Source organism: Macrobrachium rosenbergii, chromosome 5 (assembly GCF_040412425.1).
Source record: "Macrobrachium rosenbergii isolate ZJJX-2024 chromosome 5, ASM4041242v1, whole genome shotgun sequence".
Classification (NCBI taxonomy): domain Eukaryota; kingdom Metazoa; phylum Arthropoda; class Malacostraca; order Decapoda; family Palaemonidae; genus Macrobrachium; species Macrobrachium rosenbergii.
Genome location: NC_089745.1, coordinates 38,460,751 through 38,473,063, shown reverse-complemented (window position 1 = coordinate 38,473,063; position 12,313 = coordinate 38,460,751). Strand labels below are relative to the sequence as shown.

Here is a 12,313-nt window from a genome sequence, read left to right as displayed (position 1 = left end):
TATATTGACGTAGATTAGGCTGAATAGTAAATGGCGGGAGAGCCTCATAGAGTAACTGAATATGTTGATATTTATTCTAAATATTGATTCTCGATTCAGGCATAGGTCTAGGGGTTCTCAGTAACGAAAAAGTTATGAAATTTTTAGGAATAACATGTGGACGACGAGCGAGGAATCATTTACATACCTGTATTACCCCGGGGGAGTCTTACCTGTATGTTCCGAGAATTCCATCATATCCAATCTCGTTTCCCGCAAGAGCGTGGACGCATACATTGATGTTTCACGGAATTTCTTTTTAATTTTACTTTTTTTTCAACGATATTTTTCCTTATATTTCATTTATTTTTATTTTTTTATATTATGAGCTAATAAACCGGTTTCCGGGATATAACAATTGACAGCAGTTTATGAAAGAACATTAACATTATCGATAACGTATCTGTCAATGATAACGATAGCAAAGAAAAAAAAGCGAAAATGTTATTTCCTTACAGACAGTAAGAGTAAGAAACCGCTCAAATCTTTACTTTGTGTGTGTGAGTGTGTGCGTGTGTGTGTGTGTGTGTGTTTGTGTGTGTATGTGCGCGCACGCGTTTGCGTAGACCTATGCTTCTCTAATTTTCATTGTGATTGCCCTATTAGGTGCTAAGATTGCCGAGAAGTTTTGTAAATTGAAATTTTATATTAGACTCCATCTAGACATCTGATTTCTTAACCTCACTTCGTAATTTCAATTAGTTCAGTAAGCTGAAGAATTATCTTTCTGGTCCTGTTTATTCTCCCTATTCCTCGTCACTGTAATTTCACCCGTTTGGTAGACGGGTGTTTGTTTCTTTCTTCGCTTTCCTTTTTGCTTTTTCCTTTAACCTGGTGTCGACAAAGACCGCTGTCTTTCGTCTGAGTCAGTTGTATATTTCGACCATTATTAAATTGCAATTGGCTGCAAACTGTGGTACTGTAGGCATAAGCCTCGGACAAAATCTTGATAGTTCAGCCTGATTTCGTGTCCTGTGTAATAGATATGATTATATCAAGATAAGAAACTATTAAGAAATTTGTTTTTCGCATATTATGATCTATATGTAACAGTCTCTCAAACTGTCAGAGTTAACATATAAAACTGCTGCACTCTTATTGTAAAACTCACCAGTGTTTTATAGCTGAAATCTTTCCTTATTTTTCCCTGACGTGATTGTCTGCATAAAAATGCTCACTTATAATTTTCTAGTTCCCTTCCTTTCATACTTTACAGGGGACAGGATTCCCGTGTCTGAAAAGGCACCAGAGGATTTCCTGATATGATTCCAAGCTGGGAGAATTGAGGAATTCGTCGTCGTGTCGACGGACCGCCGGAAGTGAAAAAGGTATTGTTTTTGTAGTTTCCCCCAGCGGTCAGGTCGAAAGCAATATCGTGGGTAGTCATATTAGCCATCTGCACCGTAGCGGGTAGGTCTATTCCTTCCCGTGTTACTAAATCTGCCGATTGTTTGTCATAGAATAGAATATAGAATTTAGACCAAAGGCCAAGCTCTGGGACCTATGAGGTCATTCAGCACCGAAAGGGAAATTGACAGTAAGAAGGCTTGAAAGGTGTAACAGGTGGAAAACCTCGCAGTTGCACTATGAGACAAGTGCTAGAGAAAGTGGAAAGTCAGATGAATGAAAGAATATGAACGGAGGTACAGTAAAAGGAATGAAAGGGAAGCTGCAAAGAACCTTAAATAATGCCTACAGTGCACCGCATGGGGTGTAGGCTACATATGGTACTAACCCCCTACGGGGGTTTGTTTGTTATGCATCTGATCTTCATAAGCGCGTGGCAAAGGACGTGTTACTTTGCCCTTACATCGCTATGCAACAAAATAAATGCAACCACTCAGCATACAGAAGCATTGTACCTAAGTGCATGTTGCTGTCGATATTACAGGCACTGTCTTAGTCTTTAATCTACCTGCAAATGTTGATGCGCAGCAAATCCGGGGAAAATTTTTTTTTTTTTTTTGAAGGAAAGTAAACTTTGTCAGCATCCCTCATTCAAAACCGGTACCTTTTTGTCTGAAGATGTCTAGAATGAATTTAGTTCATCGTTCGAAATTGGTAGCTTTTTGTCTGATAATATCAAGACTGAATACAATTGTTCTGTTAATGTTCATGGGAAAATAAGCTTTATAACAAACACACTGGCGATTATAATATTTGGGAAATGTTACGATAAAATGGTAGCTGATGATAGATTACGAATCATCTGGCGTCGTAACGGCCATGGTCACTAACCCGATTAGATACAGAAAATCAAAGATTCATATATTAAACTAGATTTAAGGAATATTTGTTATTCCTGACTAATATTGAAATAGACCTATGTACGTATTTCTATTCATATTTTCAGCCCTGATCCTTGATCAAGAAAGAGGGTAAAATGAAAACTGTCATTCTAGGCCTAGTGGTGACATGATTTCTTCATTCTCGTCTTTCACGAGCTACTGCAGTTTTTCCCCAGTGTGGTGTGGGTAGAATGTTATGTTTTTAATTAACAGTAAATGTGAATGTAGGTACTTTAGTCACTGAAATGGATGTATTTAATTATACAACCGTATCCTCAACCCTGTTATCTTATGTTTGCCAAATAATCGATTAAGTAGCTGACGCATCTCAGGCCTATCGACATACCGAGTCAGAACTTCCTCTAAAATTCCACATTTTGATGATTGTGTGTGTGTATTTGTGTGTATGTGTGTGTGTGTGTGTGTGTGTGTGAGAGAGAGAGAGAGAGAGAGAGAGAGAGATTTTGCTATAAGCAGGAAACTGCCATCTGTTCATCATTGCTATGTGGTCCACATTGTCTAGAAAGGTCTCATACTGGCATGGCTTGAGAGGTTAATTGTTCATGTCAGCAAAGGCTTTTTTTTTCAGCTGTTATTCATAATCAGCAATAACTTCTTTAGCCTCTGAAATTCGTTCTTTTTTTATCTTCTTTAATCTCACCAAAATTCTCTCTCTCTCTCTCTCTCTCTCTCTCTTATTTAGGTCTTGGTATACGAAAGTCAGATTGTCTCTCACATTTACAGATATATTAAACACCCACGCATAGGCCTACATGTTAGCATGAATAAACACCTCCTACACACACATTTATAGAAGCTACATTGAAAAGTTGCTGGGCATTTTATACTCTCAGGCATAGGCCTATGCATTGTATAATTTATTCAAACACGCCCCCACACATTTATAGATTCAACTTTGAAATGTGGCTAAGCATTCCTACCCACTCGTAGGCCTATATGTTTAAATGCATTTACACCCCCCCCCACCAAACATACATTCACACACATATAGATGCTACTTTGATATCAGGTTAGGCATTCATACAACCAAACATAGGCCTATACATTATAATGTATTACACGCCCCCACATACGTTTATAGATGATACTTTGAATCTTGGCTAGGCATCCATGCAACCACGAATATGCCTATATATATTGTATAACGTCTATACACGTCCCTACACAAATTTATGAATGTTACTTTGAAACTTGGCCAGGCATTTATACACTCACACATTGACTTGTATGTTGTAATGTATATACTCCCCTTACATACACACATACATTTATAGATTCCAAAGTGAAACAGGCTAGGCATTCATACTCTCACTCATAGGCCCATATAAATTACATAATGTTTATACACGCTCACACATAGGCCTATACTCTTTAATGTATCAAAACGCCCCACAAAATTTATAGATTCAACTCTGAAACCAGGCTAGGCATTCATCTACCGACGCATAGGGCTATATATTATATAATGTCCATACACGTCCCCACATAAATTTATAGACGTTACTTTGAAACCTGGCTTTACATCCATACAGCCACGCATAGGGCTATGTGTATGTACACCTGCACATACACATTTATAGATGCCACTTTGAAGCTTGGCTAGCAGGAAGTCATACTCCCACTCATAGGCCTATATATGTATTGTATAATTTCTATACGCATATTCGTAGATACTACTTTGAAACCTGGCTTGGCATCCATTCATCCAAGTATGTTGCAATCTGTTTACATCCCAGACACACACATATTTATAGAAGCTACTTTGAAACTTATGTATTTTCGATATTTTTTTATATCTTGTTTTTTTTACCAGGCAAAAGGAACAGTGTTCCGTAACTTCTGGAGCACACGACTTCCCGCTTTCATCAGGTTTCTCAGTGCGATCCATGAAAAGTGGCATCCTCGAAACCGCCTTCTCTCTTTGTTCCTTTGTTTTATTTTTATTCTCTCTCTCTCTCTCTCTCTCTCTCTCTTAGCTTTTTTCTGTCTTTGTTTGAGGCCAATTGTTATCGATGTGTCACAAGTATGAAGTTTTTTGGTTTGTTTATGCAGCTTCAAATACCCTTCCCCCCGCCTCTCTCTCTCTCTCTCTCTCTCCCCTCGTTTAATTGCAGCAGCAGAATATAGTGAACTCGTAATGCAGAATGAAAGAAGCTGATATTTGCATCTGAAAAATTAGAAGCAATAATTGCGCTAATATGGCGACTGAAGTAACTTCCCAAGTCTGAATGGGTGGCAGATACGAGCAGATTTATTAGGCATTTATTCGGCATCGATGCATTTTCTTATAAATAAAAAATAACGGGTCATGGTATTTCAAAGTACTACACTTTTTTTTATGGAATTTCTACCACTAGGTTCAATGTTGATGACAACCGTACTGTAGCGGCAATCCAGATCTGGTTACGATGATCGTGATATCCCGATGCTCATTTGTCTGATTGGATTGTGGAAACTCATACTTTGATTAAGCTTTGATTGGCGGAGTTATATTTGCCTGGCTTTCTCGTCTTGGCCAGTAACTTGTCATCAAATGTTGAAAATTTGCGAATGATTACAGTGGCCTCCTGAAGAATCGGTCCAAAGTTGTTCCGTTAATTTTTACATTTTTCCAATAAGTCCAGATCGTATTGCTCGCATACAGCGACCTCTCTATTAAGGAATTTCACGTGAGTTCCACCAGGGGAACCCGGTCGTGTAAGCATACCACTTCAAAAAAGAAGTCTGGTTCTGACGTAATTTATATATTTTTTCTCTCTCTTAATTTGGCAACAGCAGCTTCTGTTGTGTAAAGGAGAGTGACAACGCATAATGAGGTCTTATAAAAATACCCACTGGACATTTTGGTCTCTGTTCGATTCCTAAGGACGTTTTAAATCTTTATGAAAGGTTGGAATGATAACGTGAATATTAAAATCCGGCCTCCGACGGTCACGGTCTCCGCTCTCAATTTAGATCGGCGGCGGAGATTACTTATCGAAGTGGATGAATAGCAAGCTCGCCATAATCTCGTCTATGTCATGGATAACAGCTTCGCATGACCGCAGTGGTATCAGATCACCACCATTCATGTCTAACTCTGTATTTGTCCTCTTTAACCATACTTAAATTCTCAGATCATCAAGCAAACGTGTTTCTCATTTTCAAATCAAATATTACGGCATATCAACATCGAACTCCGAGGCACCAGCATATGTAGATCAAGAAGTTTCTTACGAGCGAGAAACAACAAAAGTTGCCTTCATCATATTTCACTGAGCGTCAGCGATGCGTAGTTTGTCTGCTGGCACTGACTTCGGTTTATCTATTTCATGCGTGGTTGCGTATATAAGCAGAACAATGGCACGATTTAGTAAACGACGCATTTTAGGATATTTTTATCACGCGGGGGAAACGAACAAAGCTTATACATTTACCTTTTAATGACTAATCTTCCGTCGTAACATCTCTTTCTTTCGTTCGGACTGACAAAGACATCACAACTATCTTTTTTAGTTCATTCGTTGCATCCTCAAACGTCATTATTCTCTTATGCTATTTCTCCCTTCATCAGCCACTTCCTGAAAAGTGGCACAGATCTGAAACAATGTTCAGAGAGCTCTGGACATAGCATTCATTAAAAATAAATAGTTTGCTTTTTAGAATGAATTCCTACAACACAGGACCAGTGAGACGGCTGGGGGAAACGGCCATCCACCGAGCTAGACCCATCGGTTGAAAGTGACACGAATATTTTTTGGGAGGGCCAAGAGAGGAACTCACACTTGGCTTCCTCTCAATTAGTCATATCCGTTGTAGTTGACTATTGGCATAAATGGTCAATTTTACTTCGCCACTTATGTATTCTATCTAGCCTTGCCAATGGGGCTTAGTTTAGAGGTTAATGATATATGGGCTATGTAGCGTACTCACTGGTAGGCGTAATCCTTAAAGCTTACTGAAAATATTTAGGCAGAGTTTAGTGCCAAATGTATTTTCCCTTTGTAATGTTTTTTTACCATCTGTGTGCGCGCGCGCAGAGAGAGAGAGAGTGAGTGTGTGTGTGTGTGTGTGTGTGAGAGAGAGAGAGAGAGAGAGAGAGAGAGAGAGAGAGAGAGAGAGAGTTAGCATTTGGTATATGCAGATAGATATAGTCGTATACTTGTAATCAGATGTTTAAAATCCATAATCTACATAAAGATGAATTAGCGTTTCACATACATTACCAGTTTCAATGAAGATGCAGCAAGGGACTTCGAAATCCACACACACACACGTGTGTGTGTGCATTTGTATTTGTTTTTCGTATGATAATATACAAATATATAAGTGGTAGAGTGAGCGTATAAATCTTTAGAGATGATAATTAGAATTATATTCGTGAAAAGCTATTTTAGTCGCATACATCAAAACGGAACATGTGTAATTTAAACAGCAATGATAATCCATTTTACTTGACGCCATGCTCTTGCATGCACATACCACGTATAGTTCATGCAAGCATCTAAATTTTTCCTACAGTAGTCTCATGGCATGATCCCATTATGAGTCTAGCCCAACCCTCTGCTTACTGACATGATGGCGGCTCCCGCATACTCCTAAATAAACCTTGATAAACCACCTCCTAATTTCATGTACTCCTATGCCTGGGTGATTGAGTCCATATTTATATGGATGATACACTTTGGTCGGTTACTTTTTTTTTGTGAACTTTTAGTCTGAGGTACAGAACTTATAGGAGGGATATTGAAAAATATAGTTCACCCGGTGAGACATTTGTTCAGTTTTCTTGTTTTTGTGATGTCTATAGGAATACAGAATTTTAATATTTAAACAGGACGAGTATACACACACACACACACACACACACACACACACACACACATATACATATATATATATATATATATATATATATATATATATATATATATATATATATATATATATATAACACTTTTCGCGTGAAATACGTCATTGTGAATATACTTATCAATTAAATGCCAGTTTCGTTAATAGACTAGCATATGAAGCAGTGCAAACAAAATAAAATAAAATTAGGACGAAATATCAAGTAAATTAGAGACAACTCCGGCAATTAAGAGTAATAGATCGTGGGGAAAAAAATATTAGATCTGTTATATAATCAAAACGTAAACACTGACATGTTAAATGTCCAGTGAGAAAGAGTTAGCAGAAATGTTCTTGGGTAAGTTAACTTTGGGTTAATATATTATGCACACTTCATTACAATTCGATAATGAAGTGTGAGTTAATGATATTTTATTGTGATGTCAGGTGGCTGCGAGGTTTAAACTGTTATAAGGGTCGATACCCGATTTGAACCGTTTAGTGCAGTGAGACTATAGTGAAGTGATAAAACGTAACTTTAGGCTAAGAATTGGTTATTCAAGTGGAAACTCCGGTTGGACTGTAAAGTAGGTAGCCTGATGTTTATTTTTATTTTTTCTAATTCCTCCGTATGAGTCGCCATCTTATAGCCCGTAAGTTTGTGTGCTTGAGAATAAAAGAAATATTTAACGTCGAGTTTGGCCTGTGAAAGATGTTGATGTGTAGATTCATATTTGGGGAAAAGAATTTCGACTATTATTGGGCCATGGGTTCAGAAATATTAATGGAATTTGTAGTAAATAGCAAAGGAAAATACGAATGAAAATCATGAGAACTGCAGAGAAGTACGAACGTAAATAATGTCATCTTTGTGTTTACATTTTCGATGCTTCGATTCTCTCATTGAATGTAGTGAAACATATTGTTGAGTGGCATTTTAAAATGGTATATATTTATTGCTTTCTGTTACACTTGCAAGTTTCCTTATAACATTTTTTGGACTACGAACCTACATATGATATTCGTATGGTACAAACTCGCAGCTGCTACAGGATATGACGTCATTTTAATGCCTTTTCCTTTTGAACTCTCTTTGAACTCTTCTCTTGTGATTCTCGTACAGTATAACGCTGGATAAAAATTTTATACAACGAAAGGCATTACTCAGAGCAGTTAATTAGCGACTAAAGTGCACTGTTTTAAAATTCAAATAAAGAAAACTATTCGCATGTAACTGGTCACGATTTAAATGTAAGAGACGAAATATTAATCGTTCAAAATGCAAATTAGGAATCAGTTTTGCTTTTAAATACAATGCCTCTTATCGCAAATCATCAGGAATACCTAGTTTTTCAAGCTTGATGATACAGAAGGAATTAATTCTTAGCAATCTCCTCTCTCTCTCTCTCTCTCTCTCTCTCTCTCTCTCTCTCTCTCTCTCTCCTCAATCTGTATACATATATATATATATATATATATATATATATATATATATATATATATATATATATCTCTCTCTCTCTCTCTCTCTCTGTTCTTCGTGTCTTCGTGTTCTCATGGAAGCCGCACTTTAAATGTTTCATTTCTGTAGGTTTTCAGCAAATAAAAGTTTTACAAAAAGACTGTTTTTTTGTCATTAATAAAGCCTTACTTATTGGCTTCAGTTCAGTAATCAGAATGTCTGTAAAACTTCGAATGTATATTCCAATGTATGGTCTCCATCATACAAACTTTCAATAACGGTCAATTCTCTTCTTTTCATATTTGTGAATTGTAGGAGGGCCCCAGAAAATAAATGTGCTTGCATAAAGTTCGTGAAAGTTTAACTTAGTGAGCAAGCTATGATAACAGCATTTCATTTGAGGAAGTTACATAGATGAAAGACGTTTGTTTTTAGAAAGCTTTCCCGCCATTTTTTTCCTTGCTCTTGAGTTTGAATGCGCACGTGTGTACGTATGTTTGTGTTGTATGCATGTGCGCGCGCGCACACACACACGTACACGCGCACACGAACACGGTAAGGAAACCTCTCTCGTGAGGTTTGGTTTTGTTTCGTCAGCTAAATTGTTAGGTTTTGTTTTGCCTTTCCGACCTCATGAGTGACCTATATGGGTTTTAAAAAGCAGTTGTAATACCTTCCGTTAACTCGAATCTCGATCAAATCACGTTTTATAAACAAGAGCATAGTTTGTGATATATATATATATATATATATATATATATATATATATATATATTATTTATTTATTTATTTATTTATTATATTTATTTATATATATATATATATATATATATATATATCATATAAATATACATATATATATATATATATATATATATATATATATATATATATATATATATATATATATATATATATATATATATATTTTATGATTAAGGGGAGGTTTGCAAACGATCTTTGTTCACTTCCCCGTAGGAGGGTTGGGGTGGAGGTATTACGCCAGTGCACCTCACGTGGTGCCCTGTAGGCATTACTTGCGGTTCCTTGAAGCGTCCCTGCGGCCACTACCTGCAGCCCCTTTCATTCCCTTTTACTGCACCTCCGTCCATATTTTCTCTCTTCCATCCTGCTTTCCTCAACCCTCTTCTAACAATTGTTTCATAGTGCAACTGCGAGGTCTTCCTCCTGTTACAGTTACACCTTCAAGACCTTCTTTATTCTCAGTTTCCATTTCAGCGCTGAATGACCTCATCATAGGTCCCAGCGCTTGGCCTTTGGCCTAAATTTGATGTACTCCATTCCATCGAATTCGTGATTGTCAAGACATGTGATATTTCGCCTGACATGACCCTCTTATTCGCCCTGTCTTAAATTAACTGACTTAGCTAAACCAGTCGTTTCGGAAACTAGCTGACCCAGTTACCTTTCAAGCGGTTATGTAGACATGTTGCAGTCTTTAACTGGTCTCTGAAAATACGATGCAATTCACTTTCTTCTTACAGACGCAAATAGAAACAAATTTCTGTTACATCTAATTTTGTCTTTCAGGATTTTGTGAGGTCCACAAAATCCCTCTTTTAGACGCCTAGGATTCGCATTATCCTTCAACAGATCCAACGATGCCACTCCGAGCACAGAATCTTATGAGGTAATGTAATTATATTGTTTCTCCATTCAGTATAGTTTCTGCTTCTCTGAATCTTGCGCATGTGTTGCAAAATGTACTGTCAGCTGTGATTCTGTGATTCGTGAATCCAACCTGGCCATTTTCCGTTTCTGTACGGAAACGTCACGTAACATCCTGTAGATTACTTTTTTTAAAAGATTTTTTAATCGCATCTGTTACGATAAGGGACAGAATTCAGCTGGTTATGAACAACGTCCTTTAAATATACTCCATTTCCTTGGTTAAGGAAATGGGCATGCAGACGTACGTATGAATATTATATATATGTATTACATATATAAATATTACACACACACACACACACACACACACACACACATATATATATATATATATATATATATATATATATATATATATATATATATATATATATATATATAGATTTGATAGCTGTATGTGTGTCTTTTTGTCATAATTACTAAAGCATGACAAACAAGTGCCTATGTATATACGTACATACCTACATACATACAATTAACACACTCGTATCCCAGCCAAAATATACTGGTGAGTGAGTGAGTCTTATCTATATACTTGCCCCATCTATATATATATATATATATATATATATATATATATATATATATATACACACACACACATACCTTTCCCTGACACATTTCTAGCGAGGCTCATTCGGATTCTGAGGCTGTTCTGCGAGACCTAATCAATGCGTCCCTGAAGTACATCAGAGAAGGAAGAACACCTTGTATAATTCCACTGCAAGATGGTGTGTTCTGTTAAAATGGCGATCCATCTTTATTTTCTTTTTATATATGGGGCTGTTTTTGCGTCTTTCTGTTATTTCTGACTAATTTCTTACTTTTCTGTTCCCTTGTGCTAAGCTACAAAGTACCTTCGAGTCTGTTGTATTCGTGAAGTTAAGACTGTTTTATTTTTTGGGAGGGTCACGTTAGCAAGAATCAGGTATTATTATTATTATTATTATTATTATTATTATTATTATTATTATTATTATTAATCAGTAGATAAGCCCCTATTCATATGGAACAAGCCAGTAATTCGAAATTCAAGCCTCCAAAGAATATGGTGTTCATTTGAAAATGTTACACAGGATAATCGGAAATACGGAAATAAGAGACCAGTTATTAGAAAAGCATAAGATAAATGAAAAATTAATAAATAAACAGATAGAAATGTAAGTAAATGATTAAAATACAAATAGAACTGCGCTTAGGATACCTATGCATTGCATCTTCGCATAAATTTGAGAGGTTCTAATTGCGCATCCTCAGCGAGACTGTTCCGCAGTTCCACAGCCCAGCTGTGTGGTTGAGGCCTGAATTCGAAAAGGTGTTGTTGTTGCTGCTCACGTTGCTTTTGTTTGCTGCTCTTGTTTGCTGCTCTTGTTTCGGTGTCGCAATGTTATGTGGGTCATCCTGGGCAATGGGGCAATAGCTCAGTTGGTATGTGTGTTGTACCGTTCGAGCTCGGCGTTTTTAGAATTCTCAATCGCTTCACTTTCTGTCTTGGCAGAGTTCTTCGCTGGACTGGTCGATATCGTTCTCGGCTATCACTCTGCAGGGCCAGGGCTCGGATCTCCGGCCGGCCAGTGAAGAATTAGAGGAATTTATTTCTGGTGATAGAAATTCATTTCTCGCTATAATGTGGTTCGGATCCCACAATAAGCTGTAGGTCCCGTTGTTACGTAACCAATTGGTTCTTAGCCACGTAAAATAAGTCTAATCCTTCGGGCCAGTCCTAGGAGAGCTGTTAATCAGCTCAGTGGTCTGGTTAAACTAAGATATACTTAAATGTCTCGGCAGATTCGAATCAGAGGCTTCCCACGTCATGAATAACCTGTTTTATTTCTTTATTTAGAGGATTAATTAAGCTATCTCGAAAGAAACGTTCGAGGCAGTAAAAAAGTAAAATAATTAAATAGATCTCCCCCGTTTACAAAATGTCTTGCTTCGCGGAAAGAAAATTCGTATGCGCTTCATAGCAACTATCAAGGAC

At 37.1% G+C, this 12,313-nt stretch overlaps 1 protein-coding gene across 1 annotated transcript in view; it reads left to right on the top strand.

The window, feature by feature from the left end:
- Positions 1-12,313, top strand: part of Cht7 (chitinase 7) — a 234,581-nt gene that overhangs the window by 308 nt on the left and 221,960 nt on the right. The window contains exon 2 of the mRNA XM_067104046.1: positions 1,256-1,367. The gene's annotated coding sequence lies outside the window, so the exon portion shown is untranslated. The remainder of the gene's footprint in view (positions 1-1,255; positions 1,368-12,313) is intronic.